This window comes from Aptenodytes forsteri, unplaced genomic scaffold, assembly GCF_000699145.1.
Source record: "Aptenodytes forsteri isolate BGI_AS27 unplaced genomic scaffold, ASM69914v1 Scaffold43, whole genome shotgun sequence".
Classification (NCBI taxonomy): Eukaryota; Metazoa; Chordata; class Aves; order Sphenisciformes; family Spheniscidae; genus Aptenodytes; species Aptenodytes forsteri.
In genome coordinates this window covers 384,382-391,802 of record NW_008794122.1, presented here as the reverse complement: position 1 = coordinate 391,802, position 7,421 = coordinate 384,382, and positions in this window count along the sequence as shown.

Genomic DNA, 7,421 nt, shown 5'->3' with positions numbered 1-7,421 from the left:
TGCACTCCAGGAACCTCCTGGATTGTTTATGTCCTGCTGTGTTGTCCCTCCAGTAGATATCAGGGTGGTTGAAGTCCCCTCATGAGGACCAGGGCTTATGAGCGTGAGGGTGCTCCTATCTGTCTGTAGAGGGCCTGATCCACTTGTTCTTCCTGGTCAGGTGGCCTGTAGCAGACGCCCACTATAATGTCACCTTTAACTGTCCTCTAATCCTAACCATAAACTCTCTTTTGGCTCCTTTTCCATCCCCAAGCAGAGCTCCATGCACTCCAGCTGCTCTCTCACATAAAGAGCAACTCCTCCTCCTCCTTGTCTTCCCATCCTGTTCCTCCTAAAGAGCCTGTATCCCACCACTGCAACACTCCAGTCATGGGAGCCATCCCAACACGTCTCTATGATCCCACGAAGATTGTAGCCCTGCAACTGCACACAAATCTCTAACTCATGATGTTTATTCCCCATACTTCATGCACTAGTATACAGGCATTTTAGAGAAGCATGTTGAGTTTCTGGAGAGTGTTTGGGGGATTTCTCCATAATGGTGCCTTGTAAGCATTTCCTTGCTTCCATGCAATTGCTGGGTGCTTAAGTCCCATTTTATTGATTTTGTGATCCCTTTCTGTCACATCAACCTATGCCCTTTGCTCAGCAATCCTGTCTGTCACTCCCTCACAGGACTGCTGGTTACTCTCTCTTATTCATAACACGACAAGGAGATTTTCAAAACATTTTTGGGAAAACCATTCTAAATTTTTTTTTAAAATGTTTGGTCTTTTTCAGTGAATATAACAATTTACTGGGTCCAAGGTAGTTATTATCAAAGCTACTGTGATTCTGATAAATTTAAACATCTTAAAATGAACAAGGTATCAGTCCCAGTTTCAGTTACAGGACAAGCAAAACCATGCTGGAGTGGAAGGGCATGACTGTTCCCTTGACCCTGTCCTTTAAGATACGAGTTGCAAGGTGCAGACGCTACCCTGAATAGAAATAGGTGAAGCAGTTATGATCCTCATTTCAAATAAAAAGACCTGGCACTATTGACACAAAGCACATGAAAAACTATCCTTTGGAGGAGATTTTGTGGTTTATGAAAGAAATAGAAACTGCCAAACAGGGTAAAAATAAAGAATATAGGTAACACAGAAGGACTGACAGCATAGTCAAGATCTGACAGAGAACACACTGGAGTCAGGCACTGGCAAAAAGAGGTGAGGGAATATGAATAACCACTGCTCTTAATTTGCTTCAGTATTTTGTATACTGCATATTGAGAAACTTCTGACACAATCAGAAATTTCTCTACATAGAGGTAACAACTTGAAGTATATTCTGACCATTCAAAGAGAAAAGGTATGATTCCATTTTTATTGAGATATAGCTAACACTGACTTGAATGGGACTGGCTTTTCCCCACACATTATTGTGGGTTTTTGTTTGTTTGTTTGTTTGTCATTGAAATATCCAGTGCATTAGTATAAATTGGATTCAATAATTATGTTTTATTGAAGAAAAAAAAAATCAGGCTACTAATATACTTTTTCCTGAAATATGTTTACTGCCAGGTGAAATAGATGTGTTTAAACAAAGCTTATTAAATAAGCTAAAACACAGGGGAACTTTAATTGTATAATGACATTAATTTAATTTCAAAATGAACATATTATTTTCTATGGAAACATTTGATGATGGTTGTTCAGAAGACAACCAGGAGTGTAATAGTAGAAAGAGATGTGACTCGAGTTAAATCTGAAGGCAGATGAGTCATACACCCTTCAGATTTGTCAGAGTCCAATATTCTTTGGCCAGGTTCTTTTAGATATTCCACACAAGGAGGGCTGAATGCTTTAATAGCAAATTTACTTATTTGATTATATTTGTTGTTACTCAGGATTTTGATTAACAGAGTGACACAACAATGTACTGAGATCACAATATAAGCAGAATATCGCAATTGCAATTGGATCACAATACAAACATGATTACCGTTGCCAGTCTCTATAAGCTCACCATCACGACACTGGGCATCCCCAGTCACCAGGAAGGAACACGTGGGTTGAAGCTAGTTGAAGCCTGTTATTCATTTTGCTGGTTGCTCACGGTGTATACTTTATTTTGGACTGAGCCAAGCCATGTGTAAACATGCTCCCCTCCTCCCCCTGCTTCCCCTGTGCTGGTTTGGCTGGCTCAAGAAGACATTCACACTTTTTTGACTCAGGGAAGGCCATTTACAAAACCAGTTCTCCTCAGCTGCTGTAGCCAGTCGATCCATTCAACTGATATAGACAAAACAAAGGTCTCCCTCTAATCCCCTCTGAGTTGATGTAAGTTCTGCTTTCTTTGCAACAGCTGTGGTTACTCCTTATATTCATCCCTGAGCTTCATGAGCACATCACCTGTGCCCATCTCCTCTGAGCCTTCTCCCATTCTTGGGGTTTGTTGACAAACAAACAAGTGTTTTCTTTTTGACCATCTTAGCCTTTTAAATTAATAAAATATCGGGTGGGGTGTGTGTTTGTTTTGTTTTAATGGAGTTATCTGCAAGCAAGTTATCTTTGACCCGTCACCTGAAAACCGTGTAGTGAAAACTTCAAGCTGCTAAGAATATTTTCAAACAGGTTGCACATAGAAACTACAACAAATTATTGAGTCCCAAACAACCAGCCATTTCATTTAAGGAGCACATTGTCATGCTAAAGTTATTTTACCATCTTGAGGTATTGGAATACAAATAAGAACAAGCTTGTCCTAATTGAAGAATAATGCTATTTTGCTTGCATAATGCTTAACCTATAGGAATAAAAGCACTACTAGTATTGAAAACTGTTGGAATGAGCTGAGAACCAAAAGAACCCACTCTGAAAGGAAAATAATTCATTTTAAAAGAACTTTACTGACAAAAAAAAAAATACTCAATAGAATCAAAATAATGTATTAGAAACAGTGCTTGAAATCAATACATAAATACTAAATTTTAAAAACCTAAGAGAAATATCTTCATTCTCAAAGACTACTGATTTAAATTAATAAAAGCTCTCAGGTGGCTGGTGTGTTAGGACTAATTTTTCCCAAGCTGTTACGTTGCGATGAAATTAATATCTCATTGCAAATGCAGGTGGGAACCTCATCATAAACATACCAAAGGAACAAAACTCCAGGATAGAGCTTATCTTTTACTATATAATCATTAAAATCAAGCTCTGTGGGATGTGAAGGTATTTATTTTGTCATGTTGACTTTAAGCAGATATAAGCTAACCTCTAGCATAACCTTTATATTCTGTGGTTATTTAAACCAGTCTGATCTTGTTCCACGGCTGGTTGTTCATGGGCAGGGGAAAAAGCTGACTTTTTGTGTTCTTTTGCCTAATTTCATTTCCTTTGATTCTTCTTCCTTTGACATCTCTTTTTGGTTTAATTTAAATTAAAAGCTTTAGTTTATACAGAATTGTATAAAAGGCTTAGAAATTTCTATTAGTATTACTACATACTCTATAACATTATCTATATACACTTTTTCCTTATTCTTTTGTATTGGAAGCAGTCTTTTTCTTTTTGCAGTATTTAATATGTGTAAGAAAATTTGGAGTTTCTTGATCCTACTAAAGGTTTGTGGAAGCCATTCTTGCAAGAACTGTTGTATGACAGAGAAAGAATTACCAGTGCAATTCTATGATTTCACTCAAAGACTTGCTTACACATCATCTGTCTCATGGACACGGACGAGGGCTGAATGGCTGAATGATTTCTTTAGTATTGATAATGGGTTGTACAGGTGCATGGGATTTAAGAGCTTAACAGTGGAACCAAAACTTTGGAGACTGTAACTTTGCTTTGGTATAGCTAAGCTGCATATGTTGTTGGAATGGATGGAAAGGGAGCAATGGTAGCTTGCCTCTGATCTGCTAGTCTAGCCCTTGTTAGAAGTGTGCCTTAAACTTGGCTACCTGACATGGAAAAGCCAGTCCAGTATCTGGGAACCTCTGGAAAAGCAAGGTCCCTGAAAATTCTTACTTCAGGAAACTTCGTGTGCGAAACATAGTTAGGATATATGAAATTCTTATTACTGGGAGGTAAAATACTTTTAGATCAATGTACAGTTTTTGTATAATGTGTCTCTAATTAACAGACATCAACTGTCTTTTGGCTATTGATATTCTTTAACCAGCATTGGAAACTTCAAATAGACTACATAACAAACATAGCTGAAAACTGATGCAGTTTATAAATCCACAGGTTAAGACTTATAATTAATTTGTTGTGCCTGCAAAAAAAAAAAAAGCATTTCTAGTGAGTGCTAATTTAAGAAAGATGATCAAAGATGACTATTGCCAGTCTTGTATGTTTAAACTTGAACCATTTTATCAGGTACTTGTATAAAAGAGGACCACAGAATAGAAACAAGTGATAGATGCAATTCAGACATACTTGGAAATCCTTCTGCCTGTCAAAATTAAAAAGAACCAGTAGGGTAAGGCAGAACATAGCAAACTTCAGACCCAGGCTGTAGCTCACTCATAGGAATATACAGAACCTAAAGAAATTACTGTGAGAGGCAAGTCAGGAATTTTCAAGTAGTATTTCTATTCCTTGCACTGTCTTCAATAGTATTTTCTGTATAAATGTTACTTGTGAACATCAGTTAAATGTTCATAATACAATTTTGAAGAGAGTAAATGTCATTAATCCTGCTGAGGCTCAGTTATCATAAAGGACGCAGACTCCAAAACTTAATTTGAAAAGTCAGGTCTCCTAGTATGTCTTATCTAGCTATCCCTGTTTTAAAGCAGCAATCTCAAGCCCATCTCATGTTTGCAAAATGATGCAAATGAAGTGTCAAGTTCAGTCAATGGTAGAAGTGGGACTAAGACTCAAGCATCAGATCTCAATCCTATTGTGTATGTATTGCCATTGTTATCATCTCTTAATTGTACATCACCTTCTGGTGATGTACCTTCTGGGCCACAAGACTTTTTTTGAATTTTAGATTAATTTCTGTACTGTTGCTGATGATTCTTCTTGCTGATTTTAGATTTTTTGTTGGTTTTTTTTTTTCTGACAACTTAAGGAAAATACAGAAAATTATTCCCAGAACTATAACTGCATATGTCTGTATAGTTTCTATTCTGAGAAAGTGGTGTTGTGATGTTAGAAAAGGTTCAAAGGGTCCATCTGAAGTAATTATAAAACAACAGTAGGGTGCGGCTTTTTGTAAGAAGTTGTATATAATGGCTGTTTTGTCAAATACAAAGCGGCTGCTGAGCTTTAGCTGGAGTAACATTATTGTCTGCACACAAATACAAGGATGATTTGATAGGTAGGATGCACAAGTAAGTTAGTTACACTGCATTTCAAAGCTAACTAACAGATTATTTTACAAAATATTAACAAAAAGATCACTGACACCAGAAGCTGGGTGTAGAAGTAAATGTCATGTTATCAAGTCAGACCTTAACAGACAAAAACAGACTTTTTTTTTTCCCTATGATTAGGGAGACGTAGGAAGAGCTGGATATTATTTTATTTTGCTCCTCTTGATCTGTGCTTTTTCTTTTCTGTTGTTGAATTAAAATTGCTGATGTCTGATACACTATTGTTGGAGAATGCTCATTCAGATTGTTCTTTAATAGTGAAGCATAACTAATTGATTTTTTTTTTTTTAGTTGACTGCTGGTGTCAAATTACAGTAAATGTACAATGGATTTCTGCTTTTTTTTTAATCTGACCAATAAAAAAAGAAATATTTATATATGGATATATATTTATATATATAAAAATTTATTTACACACAAATTTCAGGACAATGGAAACATTAATTTAGTCAACTGGGAATTTTCATTTTGCCTTGATATCTTCTTCATCATATAGCAATCAAAATTCTTTATATGGAAACTGAAATATATTTTCACACTACAACTTGAAACTTTTCATTTAAATATTAAGACAATTCTGATACTGTCCCTCAGCTTTTGCCCCACCCCAGCTTTACAGCATTTGATTTAAAATTGGGAATAGATTTAGTCAACAACAGCAAAAAAAAAAATCTGATAAGAAGTATTGGCAAACATACAGGAGAAACTAGTCCTGAGAAAATGTACTCAGATTTTGCTGTCAGTAAGGAGAGCTAAGGAAGCCTTCTGCCCAAGATAGTAAGTTTTGGCATCTGCAGGAGATCTTGTCTCAACTGCGTGTCTTAAACACATGACTGTCCTAATTTCATTTGGTGACTTTTAGTAAATTTTATGCAATTAAAAATAAACTGATGCTTGCCACCATCAAATTCAAAATCAGAAAAAAAATTACATTTCATGTTTTAAAAGATAAAAATAACACAAACACATCTCCCCCCCCAAAAAAAAAAAAAGTTAGGACTCTATAAACAGATTTCCATGATATTTTCTAATTTTTTATCCTGAACAAGTGAAGTCAATGAAAGTTTTTCACTAATTCACTGGGAGGATGATCATGCCTGGATTGAAACTGAATGCATTAAATGCTTTATTATAAGTAAAGGAGAATGAAAACCTTTTCTTTACAGTATATAATACTGTAGAAGTAATTTCAAGTATCATGATACAATTCCTTTTCTCTTCACAGTCTCAGTATAGAATGAATGTAATGTTTGACTATGGAAATAATGTCAGTTCCTTAAGTCCCATGCAATTATAATGTGTTCTGAAAGACTAGCTTGCTTAAGCTCCTAGAGCTCTTATGCAGAAATGTTTGAGGTGTAGGCTAAATGCTTAAAACTATCTAAATGACTTTAGGCTAACCCAAGTCACATATTTAGGCCTTTAGGAAGGTCAAGGTATGTAGATCTCATAAAACACTTTAAAGAACCTATTTTTCCAGAGCTACTTAAATTAGCAGAGTCTAAAGTGAATGGTGGCCTCCAGTATGAACTACTCACCTAAATTTGGATGCCTGCACATTTTCAGAAACACATCTAAACATAGGCAAAATTATCTGATATTATAGTATGCTTGGAAAATGTCTTACATCAAAAACATTGAATTGCACTCTACCCAGTTGAATCCAGGAAAGTAGATTAGCAACTCTGACCATTTTCATTCCATTAGAAAAAGTGCATAAAATAAAAGTCTGGTTGAAATATTCTTCGAAAAGCAGGAGAGCTTATTTCGTAAGGTGAAACCAGCAACACCCGGTATCAATACAGGCTGGGGGATGAAGGGATTGAGAGCAGCCCTGCCAGGAAAGACTTGGGGGTACTGGTGGATGAAAAGCTGGACATGAGCCAGCAATGTGCACTCGCAGCCCAGAAGGCCAATCGTATCCGGGGCTGCATCAAAAGAAGCGTGGCCAGCAGGTCGAGGGAGGTGATTCTGCCCCTCTACTCTGCTCTGGTGAGACCCCACCTGGAGTACTGCGTCCAGCTCTGGAGCCCTCAGCATAAGAAAGACA